At 43.4% G+C, this 16,591-nt stretch overlaps 1 protein-coding gene across 3 annotated transcripts in view; it reads right to left on the reverse strand.

Moving 5' to 3' along the window:
* Positions 1 to 6,227, reverse strand: part of CAPN6 (calpain 6) — an 80,891-nt gene extending 74,664 nt beyond the window's left edge. The window contains exon 1 of one of the 3 annotated variants that reach the window (XM_050963756.1): positions 6,060 to 6,227. The gene's annotated coding sequence lies outside the window, so the exon portion shown is untranslated. Of the gene's footprint in view, positions 1 to 299; positions 407 to 569; positions 625 to 6,059 lie in introns of those variants that run through there. The other 2 variants (XM_050963757.1, XM_050963758.1) reach the window with 2 other exon arrangements.
* Positions 6,228 to 16,591: the final 10,364 nt, after the last annotated feature.

The following is a 16,591-nucleotide window of genomic DNA, read 5'->3' on the forward strand; positions in this document are numbered from 1 at the left end:
AGTACGCTGCCATGTGATGAGAAACATCACCTGTGTAATGCTTGCTCATGAGTAGTCCTAAAATATATATTACAACAATTTGAGAACCTCCTCAGCATTGCTATGTAGGCTGGGCTGCAGTAACTAAAGAAAGCAAGTCAATAGACTCTAGTAAAACTATCCCCCCTTTTGACTTTATCACGTTACAGTGGCACTCTTTACTTTTACATTCTTTAGACTCTCCAAGCTAAGCTTCCAGACACTGGAATGGAAAGCCTCATCCACTCCCCTGCCCAGTACAACACAATCAAGCGGCAAACCTGAAATTTTATTCAGGGAGGTGCTGGGCACCCACAGCTCCTGTTGAAACCAACTTGAATGGAGAATGTTCAGGACTTCTCAGGAACTAGCATCCGGGTTGGAAGACTTTTTCTGAACTGTTCCTTTCTAGGAGATTTTGACTGGAATAAATTTATCAGCACAGACAGTGAAGGTACTCCAGGCAGTTCTCCTTTCTGATAAGATCCTGCTCACATAGCCCCTTCCTTATTTTAACTGCAAGAGAACAGTATTATTTGATCTTTACTTACAATGACTGGCCACACTTCCCCAGCTGGAGCGAGCACAGAGCTAAATCACATTCAGCATAGCTGCAAATAGAGTCCTGGCACTATCAAGAGTTCTAAAATTAAAGGGCCATCAACCTGAAATCAAATCTGTGTAAGGAGACTTAAGAACAGTTTTAGGAACTATCCCTCTGAGTGCCCTTGCTGAGTTTTAAAGTTTTACAAACACTTTTCTTTTTAAAGTTTCTGTGCCCCAGTGATGCGTGGAAGAACCACAAAAGCAAAAACAGAAAGCTCACTAACTGTTCACGCAGGGAAAGCAGTAAGAATTATTATACACAGAGCGCTGTCAAATGCACACAGAAAACATGCTGAAAATAATGGAGAAAATATTTCTTTGCTAATCTGCCAGTTTGGGTCATCATAGGTGTTTCTGAAACATTCTAACCTACATGGGACTACTCAGTAAGAAGCGTGATTTTTAAATGATGTCCTTTAAGCACAGCTATTCACAACTAATGTGTTTTGCTCTCTACAAGCATATCTTCTTTTTATAGGAGTGAGGTTACAGTGAAGTCACAAAGGCTGTTTTCACCTTCACAAAAACAAGCATAAAGTTGCTTTTCAATTCATCAGGGCAACACCTCTCTGAGACACTGCAGCAAGTGCTGCCTTCTAATCTGGATCTATCTTCAAAGAGAGGGGCCTGATTTAGTGGAAATTCATTTATTTCATTATATGTCCAGATAGACAGTTCTGTACACAGAATTCACAAACACAGGCTTTCACACAAAAGCCAACACAAAAAGGAAGAATTTTTAGCTACATATATATTGTATTTATTCTGCAATTGTGCATGGATTTGGATAAGAGCTCTCTCTCCTTCCAACTGAATCCTGTGGTGAAGCCCATAGAAGATAGCCTTAGGACAACATCCCTGTCTCAAAAATCTCTATTCCATGCTCCATTAAGCTTTTTGAGATGACCTCCATGTACTTCACTCATCGGGCTGATGCGGGCGGGCTTAGCTGGTCGGGATAGCTATCTGAACAGCTTCTGTGCAGGGCTGCAGAACTTTTAAGGAGTTGGGCTAATGTAATAGATTGCCAGTGCACCCAGATTTTAAATGAGTTCAATCATTTTTCACAGCCCAAGTCAAGATTTTCAGTTTGTTTCATCCACTCCCCATCCCCTTTTTAGCTACGCTGTGTAGTCTGCTAGATAGGTTTTTGGCACAAAATTTCTTTGTTCCTTTGACTACTTCTGTTTAAAAAAAACAAAGACTCTCACAAGCAATGAGCCAGCAAAGTAAAAAGCCAGCTATTTGACTGAGATCAAACATACCCTTTTGGTATTTTAGTCAACATGCATCTCTTCCTGGTACCATGCACGCCAAGAACTCACTTCACAACCACTAGACCAGCAAACTAGTTTTACAGCCAGAAGCTTTAAATTACTGCAAGCTCTGAACTATTTCCCTGAAAGAGTCCTAATATAAAGAGGTTCCAGGAAACAAGGAGAAGAATTTTATAGTGCTTTGTTTCTATTTGCTCAGATTTAAGGGCTTTATAAAGTGATGGTTTTTCAAGTCTGTACTAAAAGCCTGGCTAAATTGAAAGCAGTTGTGAAATCTGTACTTCGTTCAGAACCACTATAGAGAGAAACATTTTTATAGTTTGCTGACTTGCCAAGTTATATTACATGATCTGAGTTCTGCTGGTAGCTAAATTGACCTGAAGCATTAGCCCTTCTCTTGTCCAGCAGTAACTGATTCTGTTAGAAAGGAAAATTGAAAAGAAAATATGTGCTTAACTATTAGATAGCTTGGTACTTTATTAAGCATGTGAAGGTTTCTCTATCCAAAACTAGCTTTTAGTTCAGTTGAAGAAATATTCTAAGGGAAAGACACATGAATGTAAGGCTGCGTAACCAAATAAACCAAGAGATGCCAAACATTTTTAGTTGCACAGTTATGGCAGTCTTCTTGCTGTATGTCTACAAAGGGGGAAACTACCTACAGTATCTTGCCTTAAACTTTCTGGTGAGAATATTTGTCCTTTATCTGTATATTCAGACCAACTGGGGAAATACAGGAGAGGGATGGTAGTGAGCAGACAGGAGTATCAGGCCAGAGGTAATCAGATGGGACTGGCCATTACCAAGGGAAACAGCAACAACTGCTATTAGTAGATGGTGTCAGGAAAGTGAAGTTTCCCTTTGCAGCCAGATTTAATTCTTACGGTGTGAGGGAGGACATGAGCACATGCATTTTCTGGCACTGGGAAAGCTAGCAACAGCTCTGCCACAGCTATATTATGATGTTCTAATTAGGCTTTTCTTTTTGATCACACAATGATAATGTATAATTTCAAAAGGAATTATTTGGGGGAAAGATCTGTGGCCTGTCTTATACAGGTGCTCAGACTAAGTGATCACAATGGTCCTTTCTGGCCCTATTAATTTGCCCCTACACTGCCTCTGGAGTGGGAGCTAGGAGGCTTATGTTACAAAGAACACTATAGTTTGAAGGGTAACTGAAACTTCCTGATCCAAGTCCATCCTTGATGCGACTCCATCTGCTTCACTGAAGTTCTGCAACAATGAATTGCACCCTACAGCTTGGTTTATGGTTTATGTTGATGTGATACACCCTGTCTGAATAATTTTTTTAATGAACATATCAGGAGGGAATTTTTCAGTGGTGAGTGAAGCAATTCCTAAGGGCTAGACTCTGACTTGTACTACATGTATTATTATGTCCCTACACAGGCTACCGTAACTGGGGTTCAGGTCTGCAGCAATAAACAGGGCTGCTTGCCTGCTTATACCCTCCCTGGAGCAAGTGGATGGTGAGTAGGTGGGGAATGGGTAGAGCCTTAGTTCTGTGCCACTACTTGTTACTGTGGAGTGGGTAGTAATTTACTTCTGGAACTGGCCAGCAGTGAATTAATCTCTAGGCCCAAGGTGAAAGCAGGGATGGACATTTGAATCACATGTGCCAGGGAAGCACAAGCCCTCCCAGGGTTACTCCTGGGGAGGTGGAGTTTATGCACAGTCTCTTGGTCAGGCAGTGTCTGAAGTCACAACCTAGCCATATACAAAGCTGGCAAATATTTGGAGATCCTTCTAGATGAACTGTGCTATAGAATTGCAGGAAAGTACAAAAATGACCCTAGGCTACATCTGTGCAACCCTATTATCTCTGGATTATGTCATCAGTTACAAATTTGTAAACTCACTTAATGCTAACGAGGTTACTCAAGTGCTTCAGGGCATGAGCTGAAGGCAATAGGTTTCCTCAGGTGTAGCTAAGGATCTCTATTACTGGTGATGATGCACAAGGTAGAAAGAAGCCAGCTGAACTTTCAGAGCCCACACTGAGTTTTCAGGGCTGGCAGTTAGAAAACAAAACTTTGAATTTGCAAACCAAGTAAACTCCACACCAGCCAAAAAAAAAAAAAAGAGTTAGTGATTATGGAACTTTTTCAGTCACAGCCACTCAGAGTCAGTACAATACATGTACCTAGAGAAACACTTCCAGATTTGTCCAGTCCCTTCCCCTCAGTTGCCCTGTACATGAAAAGTTTCTCATCACATAGTTGCCTGGGAAATATATGTTAACTGCTTTTCTCTTCATGTGTGAAGGATCAAGAAAAGCTGGATTCCACAGAAGAGCCGGATTACTAGCGCAGAAGTCTAACAATTCATCAAAAGTCAGGCACATTTTAGAAAAAGGATGGTGCTTGAATCAAAGCTACATTTATTGGTGGGGAGTGGAAAGTACCAGCGCATTTTCTGCTCTTCATGTACACATGCTGATGCATGGAATCCACTTACCATTGTATCCCTTCTAAGGCAAATGTGCTGCATCTGTTCTCCGGTATAGAGTACCTTCTTAAAAGGAATATGTACACCTATGATCATGTTTTGTGTATTCATTGATGACCTTTTATCCATTTAAAGCTACATCAGAATGTACACATAGTAGTAAATATTCTAGGCACACATTTTCCCAAGTTTGAGTCTTAAGGAGATTATACAACCATTTTTCTTGTCCTACGCTCCTACTTTCTGAATACTTGAGAAGTAGCATGCTAATCTCTTCTCATAAAAAAATACAGCTGAGATACTTTGTATTTTTGCCTCCTGCTGCTTTCCCTGAGGCTGTGTAGCCCCAAACCACACCCAGTTTGGTGCCTTGCACATTATATAGAACCCAATTCTATCAAATTATTCCTAACAACCTGTCCTTTAAATAGATCAGCATAGTAATTCTCTTTTTACAGATGGGAAAATTGAGGCACGAAGGTCCAGATACTTAAAAGTACCTTGGTGCCTAACTCTCATTGGTGCTTTTGAAAATTCCATTAAGCACTTTTCTGAATCTTTAGGTATCTAAATATCTTTGAGGAGCTGAGCCAAAGTAGCTAAGGGCCAGATTTTAAGGCATTTAATTGCCTAATGGGATTTTCAAAAGCACCAAATAGGAGTAGGTGCCTAATGGGATTTTCAAAAATACCTAGATGCCTATCTCAATTTTAAGGTACCAAATGCCTTTAAAAAGCTGCCCCTAAGTGATTTATCCAATGGTCATAAAACCAGTTAGTTATTATTCAGATTAATTCCAGAAGCACAGGGTCAGAGCCTTAGACAATACTCTTGATTTGGAAAGGAAATAATTGAGCATGTTTGAATGATGATATATTTGCAATTAACACTAGTGCAAGCCAGGATAGCATTAAGAATAAGTGTACAAACAAGAGAAAGTGTGCCAATAGAAATGTTTGTGGAATCCTTCTAGACATGTTCTCTGCCTGAAAATAAAGCAGGCAACTTTGTCTTCACAATTCCTAAAAACTCTTATTCCTGCTCTCACATTCTATTCAGTTTTAATGATGACCATGGCAATTAATGAATGTGAGTCCATGAATATATGGTATTCTTGTTAAATCATTTTGAATGCTCACTTACCCATGATGCTAAGCACCAACTTCTTGCTAGATATTATCAACATCTCTTTTAAAGAAAGATTTAAAATGCCCACGTGAGACTTGCAATAGAAAATTCTTTAACAAGAACTGACCATACTTTTAAGAAACCAAAGAAGGTGCAATTCCATACCCCCTGAGAAACTGGTTTAACTGTGAGATTGTAATCACATTGTTTATCAACACTGGCCCCTCTGATTTTTGTGTCTGTGCGGAAGTCACACCTGTAGAACAGTCAGACTCCATATCATATTAAACTGGTTATCTCAGAAGAAGTGCCTGGGTAGTCATGCTTTTACAATATACCATTTACAAAAGCCACAATCAGAGTTCAGTATCAAACCCAGCCATGACTATCTAAAGTATGTATCTTACTGTGTTATAACAAGTACAGCATTTTCTTACTCTGGATATCAAAGTGAAATCGAAGTAGTGATTATCATTACTATAAAGAGAGTTTTGTTTCTGGTAACAAACCAAGCAAATCCACTAAACGCATTTTAGCTTTATTAACATTGGCACTTACCTGGCTTATATAGTCTCTGCTCCTGAGCTGTCAGGCAAACAAAATCTCCAAAATCAATACTGCAAACAAACAGTCCCCGGCTTCTTAACCTGAAATTTCTTTGGACTGTACCAAGATCTGACCATTAGAGGGGAGGCTCAGAATAACTTCAGAAAATTTTGTCCTCCAGTCTAACTTCTGCTTGCAGGAGCTGATTATGAGTCATAAGGGAAACTATGACTAGAAAGAACAAGGATGCTCTCTCTTGTTTATTCCATGGTAAACTCTGTTAACTGGTTTTATGGCTACAACAGCGATGCAATTTTTAAAGAGTGGAGCCTAAGGGAAGGGAGTTTTGTGGGGATTCTGGACATTCTTTAGTGAAAAACAGAACATATTCTACCACATCATAAAAACGATGTTCCTTATTAGTTTGCAAAATATTCCCCAGTTCCATAGGGGTATGTCAGTGGTTTGCGTCAGCTTATCCCTTCAACGCATCTCTGCCAGAATGTGCCATTATAAAAAGGTTAAAGCTGAACATGGAAGGTGTTTCACTGAGCCCTAGTTTTTGCTGCATCTCCTGAGCAGCAGAAGATAGGAGGCAAAGCCCAGATGAGAGGCAAAGGTGGCTTTTTGCCACCTCTGTGCCCTCTGAATTTTGAGGGCCTGCCCAAAGCCCAGAGGCTGCTCTAAGTTATGGTGGCCATGTGTGGCCAGATAGGGGTCCTAAGGCATCTGGGGAATTCATCAGCATGGGGATAGCCACTGGAGCAGCATAAAGGGGCTGCAATGTGGCCCAGAATCAGGGTCATTGGGAGGCAGATTTGCCTAGTGGTCTGTGTAGGATTGGGAGTCAGGTCAGGAACTCTTGACCTCCTAATCCCGGCTCTGCCACTGACTGGCTGAGTGAACCTGGGAACGTCACCTGAGCAGCGATAATATTCACAGCTTAAATAAATGTGTGTTCTTATAGTAGCCACCTTTGATTAAACAGAGACCCAACCAAATAGAGTTTTATTTGATCAGTACTATATTTTTCTTTAAAAAATGAAGGAAGAGACACTTTGAACAAGGCCTTCAAGTGACTTCCAGATAAAAAGCTAGAAAAACAACCTCCCTAAATGTAAGGCCAAGTTACTCAGAGTTTCTTAATGAATGAAGACTCCATATTTACGTCTGTGTTGAACATATCTCTATTCCAGCTCTGATGCAGCAAAACATTTATAGTTAAGCATGTGATTAAATATTCAGCTAAATCAGGGGCTATATGAGCAAATACACAACATTAACAGTCCTATTCTAGCATGCTCTTAGTCCATTCTAAAATTTGGGTTAGATTCTTTGGGTGGGTGGATATTCCTGTCTTCTTTAGTTGATTCAAAATTCTGGTCAGGAATTTCTAGGCTCTTACTGTAATGTTATACCCGGAAATGAGTGCTCTAGTAACAACTGGATTGGATTCATGGCAAGGCTACCATATTCAGTCAGTACCTCTGAAATACCCTAATTTGTATGTTGTAGCCACACTATGTAGAGCATTTATAAATGGTGGATGTAGTTTATAGGAATAGAGTGGTAGCCCTTTAAATAATCAGACGTACAGAGTTCTACATATTAGAACCCACTAGAACCCCACCGGAAGAGCAGTGAGTATATATTACTCCTGGGGGCATTCTGTATCAAAAAGTTAAAAATTCAGTGCCAAAAAATTAAAAATTCTGCATACAATATTTTTAAAGTCTGCAAATTTTATTTGTCGAAATAACACTACATAATCATGCCAGTTTCAATTATTTTGGTCATTTATTTCAAAATACCCATCAGCAAGTATGTCTGTAACGATACAGACCCACACAAAAATCCCCCTAGGAGCAGAGAGTTAAACAAACTCCTATGACAACCCCGTTCCTGTCTCTCTGCCCCCTTTGTCCCCTCCAGAGTCCAGCCAGGGGGCCAGACACCTACAACCCCTCCCCGCCCAGAGCCCAGCTGCAGGCCCCCCCCAGCCAATACATCTGAACCCCCTTCTCCCCAGAGCCCAAATGTTGCCCCCCTACCACAGCCCAGATACTTACACCCTCCCAGCAGAGTTATGGGTCCCCCTGGCCCAGATACCCACCCCCACCCCCAGAGCCCAGCTGCAGGGCCCCCCCCCTTACCCAGACACCCATCCCCTTGCAGAGCCCAGGGATTCAGAGGGAGAAACAGCCTAATGCTCATTCCCATGCTTGCACAGGGTTTCCTGCATGCCTCCCTCTCCTTCCCTCAGGACATGCTGGGAACTGCAGCTGTCGGGAATCCCCCTAGCTCCTGCTCCTGCTCCCTCCCCCCACCAGTGTCTTCTATGTGCAGGCTGGGCTCTGCCATGTCCAATGGCTCCAAGTGGTGGCTAAAAGCAGTGCAGCCCATTTCTGTTGGGGGAAAAGGAAATTCTGCGCCCACCACGTTAATTTCTACTACTGTGCAGTATATGATCAGTAACCATGGCTATTTGGACTCCATTGTGCCTGTGTGGCTCCTTCACATTATGTCTGTTGTGTAAAGAACAAGAGACATAAGAGTAATGTATGCAGAGAGTGATGAGATGACCTGGTGGAGGGCTGTGATATGTTATAGCACACCTAGCCTGTGCTAAAGTTCAGCTGGTGAATTTGTGGTGAGAATTTTTTCATACTGGTATTTTATATTAAGGTGTAACCCGCGAGCTGTGTGTGCTTTAACACTGCTTTGGGAAAAGACATTCACTGGCACTCTTGAAGGAAGCACAACTCTCTCTTCAAAAGAGAAGAGAACTTGACTGCTTCTGAAATGATCGAGGGCATGGAGCCAGCTTCACTGTTCCTTCAGAACAGTGCCAAAACAGATACGGGGTGCATGTGTGTGTATGAGGGACAAAAAACAAAGGATCCAAACTACCATGACACAGAACAATGTGTTACACCTGTGTTCTGGAAAGAGGATCCCCAGGATGTGCAGCTGCAGTGTTGCAAAAGTGCTGCCCAGGCCATCTTGTGAGGTCATTTCTAGCAGCATCTAGCCTTGTTGTTGCAGACGTGATAAGGAAAATTCCAGTGCCATTTTCTAGGAGTTAACGTCCTTCTCTGTATGTATAAATATCTTCTGTCTGTGTGTTCCATTCTATGCATCCGAAGAAGTGATCTGTAGCCCACGAAAGCTTATGCTGAAATAAATTTGTTAGTCTCTTAAGGTGCCACAAGTACTCCTATCCTTCAGGAAGTGAAATTTAAACAGTAGATCTCCCAAAGGTTCGGATTTCCTTGCTGTAGGAAACTGGACTACTTTACCCACAGGCATCCATGTGGCCCTACATCTATAACACGATGGAAAGCTGATGGAGTCAATCTGCTTGGACAGCAAAATTCTCTTTCACCTATGGAAAAAAAGAAGAGAAGAAGATCAATTGGATTTTCCAACAAGGGATTATGTAGTATCATAGAGCACAGCCCTGGTCCTATAGCAGAGCCACTGGAATCATTTCTAGGTAGCCATCTCAAAGTCATATAATACTATTATACTAGATAGAATAGTTCCTGACAAGGCAAAACCTTCAGCTTCCAAACTAAACAGCTTCAATCTGACGTGAGACAGGATTGAGAAAAAAATCTTTGACTAGATCAGAACTCTTCTTCCCCAAACATTTTGGAAGATTATGTTGGTCATTTCTTGTTTGACTCTACTCACCTTACTAACCACAAACACTTGAACATATTGTACAGTGACGCATGTGGTGTCTAGTTTAGATTTTTGCAGACTGCCTTCCTTGAGGGACATTTTCTCTCGGTTGCAAGGGTCTATTCCCTCTCACTGGGCAGGGAAGTTAGTTAGGAGAATCTCCTGACTGATGACACTATATGCACTTCAGTGTTTAGAGCCTAGTCAAGTGAGTAACTTCATTGATTGCAGCGTTCACCAGGATTAAATCCTTAACTCACAGGACAGCACTTTTAAATGAAAGGACTATTCCAAGCTAACATTTGTGTTTTCCATTTTCTTTAAGTGTACATTTTGTTTAACATGCTATTACCATGTTCAAATGACTGTACTTTAAATGTAGTCAATGATAGCATGATCTTTTACAAAGCTGCTTATAAACCAGAGTACATGCAATTTTGATCTCAGAAACAAGTTATTCCATGTCTCATTTTCCTTTGAGAGAGAGCCAAACATGTCTATTAGTATAATGTATCACCTTACGTGACAGTGTCCTAAGTTAAAAAATGTATATATAGGATGTGATTGCCAAAAACTCTCAGCATTGGCCTAATTCTGCTCCCACTGTGAGAGCAGACTGAGGCCAATGTTGAGCTTTCTGAAACTTCTCCTCATAGTATGGCATTGATGCAGGAAAATACTTAAGACACTGATTAAGTCCAACCCTATTCAGAAGAGCATTTAAGCAAATATTTAACTTTAAACATTTGCTTTAGTCATTGACTTCATGTGGATTTAATCATGGGCTTAAATGCTGTCCTGAATAGTGATGATCTCCTGAATTGGTGCCTACATTAGGCCTGGGCTAACATGAATTATTAAACATAGTGATGAGAAATTCCACTGCCCATTATAGTTCAGCAGGGACCAAGCCCACTGCAAACTTATATGAGAGTCCTGGGCCTCAGAGCCTGAGCTTTGAAGAAATCCCATAAGACAGAGCCCCATGGAGGGGAACAGACCTAGCAGCGTGTACATATAAATTTGTGTAATGTCTGGTTCTGACATGACTGCCGCCTTTTGGAAATGTTAATACATGACAAATATCTGCAAAATCATAATGTGACAGGGTCAAGCCCAAAGACCATTCAAGTCAATGGGAGTTTGGCTGCAGTGTAATATTGATTTGGCATGTACGAGCATCCTAGACCACAGAAAGAGGAGTTGTTTTTCTCTCCACACCCAGAATAAAAGCCAAGCTTGTTTTTCATGGAAGCTATTATTTAACGACGCAGGCCGTTAAGCCAGCCAGCTGGCGGGATCTTGTGTATTTCAGAATAGGTGCCCCAACTCTATTTCCTTACCTCTGGTCCCTTTCCTGATTAGTTAACATAAATATCTCATACTACGGACTTCAGCAGAGCTAGTTGGGTGAGTGAGGTGATGAGATTTTTCTCCATCCATTTATTTACCAGGCCCCAACAGCATTCTTGGCACTTTGCAAACAAATGCCTAATGCTGTCAGTTTCTCACTTTCCACCAACATGCCATTCATCAATTCATCAATTATTAACAAATTGCCCTGTGCAAATAAGTTAATAAAACATGAGGTTGTTTCCATCAGGGATTCTCCTAAAGGCTGCATGTTTATTTTAGTTTTTTTCATTTTAGCAGTTTTGTATGGAGAAGGACCCAAGAGGCAGCATTTGAATCCCAGTCAAGATTCACGTAAGGTTTAGCCTTAGGTTCACAGTTTGGGTTTGAGGCTGAATCAAGATTAGGGCTTGGTCTCAAGGGCACAAGTCTCTTGCATTCTGTTCATGAGAGATTTTGGCCCCATCTGACCTGGACCTTAGAAACAGTCCCCTTCCTGCTTTTTATAAGATCCAGAACCCAAGCTGCAGAGTGGGTTTTTCAGAAATGGAAATCTGAATCCTTCTCCACTGAAACCTGGTTTTGACCTCTCTTCAATTTTTTCAGCTCTTTGGGGATGAAATCACCACATATTGTAGGACTGAATAGGGAGAAGGCAATGCATGCAAAGATTTCAAAATTCAAAGGGTTAAAGTCTATCGGTGGATTCACATGTGCAACTCCCAGTGACTTCAGTGGGCATTATCTGCAGGGAGGTTTTTGGGTGGTCCCTGGATGAGTGTATCTGAGGGCATAATTTATCTTGAAGACGTTATTTAAACACATTCTCTGGAAAGAATTCTAAACACTGTGAAATAGACGTAAAGGGCCTGGTCCTGTTTCCACTGAAATCAAAGGGATTAACGGGAGCAGGAGCAGGCCAAAGCAGAACATCCAGTCCCCAAACCCTACAGTGCGCATCAGGAATGGGATCCAGGCAGTGGCTGTGAGCAGCCTATTGGAGGACCCTATGGCGAAAGAGGAGAGTAGTTGCAGCTGATGAGATGGGTAGGAATGAGGGTGAGGATTTTTGTGGGGCAGCTGGTCTGATGTGGGAAGGAGGCAGAAGATAGGGAGAGGAATGAGGCTTCCAAAGCAGCCACAGCTCCAGGGAAAGCACCCACACCTCACTGGACAGGCCAGCAGCTAGAGTAGGGGACAGTGTTACTTTGCAAAATGACCATAATTTAAATGTTCATCTGGAGCCGAGGAGGGATACAATCACCACTGTTGTTTCCTCTACTCCATCCCCGCCCCTCAACAAAATAGCTGCACATTCTCTGCATCAACCTGCTTTTCAGCAATACCAGTCCATGGCCAAACACTGAGGTACAGAAAAACCACTGAAAGTTGCATGCTCACTTCCTCTTACACCTCACAAGGCTGAAGTCATCACCTCCATTGTATGTACTGGCACTGCTTGCCCAAGTAATGAGACGCCAGGGGTCCATTCAGAACCCATCTCCCCTGCGGTAGCATGATACTACACAAAACCTGGGACTGGCCATAATAAGCATATCGATTATTGATTGAAAACTAAATGATTGGCCTCAAATCTCAGAGAGGGACAGCAAAGGGAGCTCTCATTCAGCTTTGCACTCCCATATCCTCCTGTTGTCCAGAGGCCTGTCTGGCCTTCTATGTAAATTATAGCAGCCTTGCCAAAGTTAGGGCATCCCTAAGGCTGCTCTTTTGCTTGGGCTGCCCAGAGTCTCCAGGAGCCAAGGGCAACTGAGGATAGGCAGAGCCCACTGCCTCCCCACACCTCAGCGGGCCTTTCCCTACCCCTAAATGCCCTCTCTACTGGGAGCTGTGAGAGAGGCTCATGTATAGGTGCTCCACCAATTCTGTGCTGGCAAGGGAGCCCCTTATGCAACAAAAGGGTCTATCATGCCACCAGAGCTAGTATATTCATGATAAAGATCTCCTGAATTTTACATTTTAAAAAATAAGAACTCTGATTTTTTTGAAAGGCAAAATCCTCTTTTTGGGTCCTCATGGCAGATTTTACCTCATGCCTACAAGGTAAGAGCAAAATACTGAAGCCAAAGGGAAAGTAGAACTTGGCCCACATAATTATGGGTAGAACTGAGACTGTCACCAGCTCACTAGATGGCAGTGTTGTTTAACCTTAGCCTGCTGCTGACCCACCGTCTCAGCCTTCCTCCTGGTTAATCCAGGGCTGTGTAATGCATGGATTTCTCATGCAAGTTAGCCAGGCGCTTCCACTAAATGCTAAACTTTGCAGACTCTGCACCCTCCCATGAATTTCTGGCCCAGTTTGGCAGAGGAAAGGATAACGGAATGGTGCGGTCCAGTCATGCTGGTTAGGCTGGCCTTGGCAGCTGCTGTAGTACGGGCTCTGCATGTCGCAACATATGCCTCATTATAATTATTCATGTGACTTAGTGCCTAGGACAGCGTTTCTCAAATGCACCCACCAGGGGCTTTTCTTGCGGCTACAGCCTCCTGGGATGTCATATGGGGGTGGGGGGCGTGAGGGGGCAAAGTAGAACCCCCTCCCCCTCCCTGTTGCTCGTAGAGGCACCGCCCTGGGGTTGGTTGCTGGGGCCAGCAGCAGGGCTTGGGTGCTGCCTCCCTCTGGAGTCACCTGGGGCTTAATGCTGTAGGAGCAGGCAGCCAGTATGTTCCCCACCTTCCCAGGGGTGGGGGGCCCAGACTTTGGGCTTCAGCCTTGGGGTGGGGGAGCAGCAAGCGCTGGCTGTGGGGCTTTGGACTCCAGCCCTGGGTTCCGGCTGCGCAGTGGCAGGCCCCAGGCTCTGGCCACATGGCTTCAGGTTTCCTCCCTGGACCCTGTCCTCCGGCCACGGGGCTTGAGGCCCCAGCTCCCCGCTATCTCCTCCAACCCCTAACCCCCATCTCCCCTGGCCTACACTGTCTCTCCCGACAGGGCTTTATTTGTCCCCAGGCTTGAATAAATCTGCCGTGAAAAGTGATACTTGTATGTTTGTTAATATCACTTTTCACAACAGACTTACTAGCTAGCAATAAATAAATTACAGTGATTTGGACGTGTCTATGTGCATATGTATTCTGTTTTCCTAAAGCTAATTAAGTATTTTAGGAAAAAGCATCAGAGCAACTACCAGCCAGAAACCCCCCTGGCCTAGGCACCCTAGTCATGGACCTGAACCCCACTGTGCTACAGTAAAGAATGTGAGGAGCTCAGATATTATGGTAAGTGCCCAAGATAGTGCATACAATGCTGAGGTTAATATTTCCTAAAAGGCACATAAGAATAGCAGCAAATGCTATTATTTGCCATATGTCAATCATGCTGAAAAACACACACATGAAGAAACTCTCCCCAGAGGAGCTTAAAGCAGATACTAGGCTTTTTCTCTCTGAATTGCCATTTGTATGCTGAATGTTGTGTAAACACTGACTATTAAAAAAACAAGCCTGAGGCACTTTTGTTTCACAGTGAAACTTAGGTAAAGCAGTTCCTGTCACAGGGTCATGAGAAAAGCTCTCAACTGAAGTGGTTCTTCCTTAGCCTGAGCTGCTGGAGGCCACTAAAACTGAGCTGCTTCTAAATGAGTTTAAAATCAAAGCATCGTCTAAGGGTATGGCTACACTTACAGCTGTACAGCGCTGCGAGGCAGCTGTGTAGGGAAAGCGCTGCAGTGTGGCCACACTGACAGCTACTAGCACTGCAGTGTGGCCACATTTGCAGCATTTGCAGAGGTGTTGGGAGTGGTGCATTGTGGGCAGCTATCCCAGCGTTCAAGTGGCTGCAACGTGCTTTTCAAAAGAGGGGGATGGTGTGGAGCATGACAAGGAGCATGGGGGGAGACAGAGAGAGTGGATTTTTGGAGCTGACGCTGTTGTCAGCTCCCTACCTTGCAAGTTCTAAGGACTGGAAGATACACTGCACCTACCTTCAATCATTTTAAAAGTTACGACCCCTTCCCCCACCCCTCTCTTATTCACTAAATGCAAATTATGCACTCCTAAATAGCCTTCAGACCACATAAGCAGCTGCTCAACACGGACTCCCCCCTCCCCTTCCGCCGTGTGGCTTCTCTCTTCAAGCAAACAGCTGTGAACATTCCTAAGCAATTCCCCTGCCTGCCTCCGCTCGCTCGAGCAAACAGGAGCTGTGTTTGTTTTTCAGATAAGCAGCTCCAGGGTGCCCGGAGTTCAACCACTCTTCCGGTTTGTTGTGAACAGGCATTCTGGGATACCTCCTAATACCCTGGAGGCCAATTACAGTGCTTTTGGTGGCCACACTTGACAAGCAGCGCTGCATCACCAGCGCTGCAATCGTTATACCCCAAGCAGACCAGGTGTACAGCCAGCGCTGCAGCCAGGGAGTTGCAGCACTGGATGTGCCTTGCAGGTGTGGACAGTTACTAAGTTGTAGTGCTGCAAACCCACCACCAGCGCTGCAACTCTCCAGTGTAGCCATGGCCTAAATGTCAGGAAAACAGGAGCTGCAAGTGGCATTTCCTCACTTCGGGACATGGGAAGGTATGAAACGTCTTCCATAATGATCAAGCAAAATATCCCACCCTTACACAATGCAATGCAGAAAGCGAAGACAATCAGAGACATCAGCCTGGCTTAGGATCATATGCAAGAGGAATAAAAGGCCCAGGCATCAAGGCTGACTTTTCCTAGTTGTTATGATACTTGCATTGGTGGCAGCAGCAGTTCACATCTGGGTTTGAGGCATTAATGGTTTCACCTTGGATATTTTTGCCATATAAGGGCTTTTGTTAAACAGATGAGCAAATATGCCAGTGAAGCACATATCATCCATTGGCTGGGCTGCCTCCAAGCCATTAAACACATGGCTCTTTCTGTTGGAAGATCCATGTATGCTGCTGATTATGGAAGATATCTGCTATTTATTAGGCACATTTATACATATGTTGGCCTTCAGTACAGAGCTCTTGGGAACCATTCATTATTATGGGAAAGCTGCTTACGGTGACACCGAATTTAAAATGGAGCATAACTATAGACTGACGTAGCCTTACAAGAAGACTCTGAGCCTTATCATCTGAAATGGGCCCAGCTCTGGCTTGTCTTTGCAATTTGCTATCCTGCTTTGGCTATTTATTGTCATGGAGGACACTGGAGGTTTAGAAGGACATGGACTATTCCTAGTAGCCATTTTTTTTTAACCTGTAGCAATGCGGGTATCATGGCATATGCCAATATTTAAATACAATCTTTTAACTAATGCTGTGAGTTAACCAGTACATATGTAGGACAAGATCCTGTCCTGGGGGATGATATGTAAGGCTCAAAAGAAATCCCTAGGAGCAAGTACCGACTGATATGAGCCTGTGGCCACCTCCTCTGCTTGGTAGTACTCATGCTTGACAGAGGAACACGTGCCTTTTTGGAACACCAGTAAAGTGCACCTTGCACTGCATCCCTCTCTGAATCCTGTGCTGTGAAGACAGCTCTTAGACCCGTACTGCATCCAAGCT

The sequence above is a fragment of the Gopherus flavomarginatus genome, chromosome 8, assembly GCF_025201925.1.
Source record: "Gopherus flavomarginatus isolate rGopFla2 chromosome 8, rGopFla2.mat.asm, whole genome shotgun sequence".
In the NCBI taxonomy this organism is placed as follows: domain Eukaryota; kingdom Metazoa; phylum Chordata; order Testudines; family Testudinidae; genus Gopherus; species Gopherus flavomarginatus.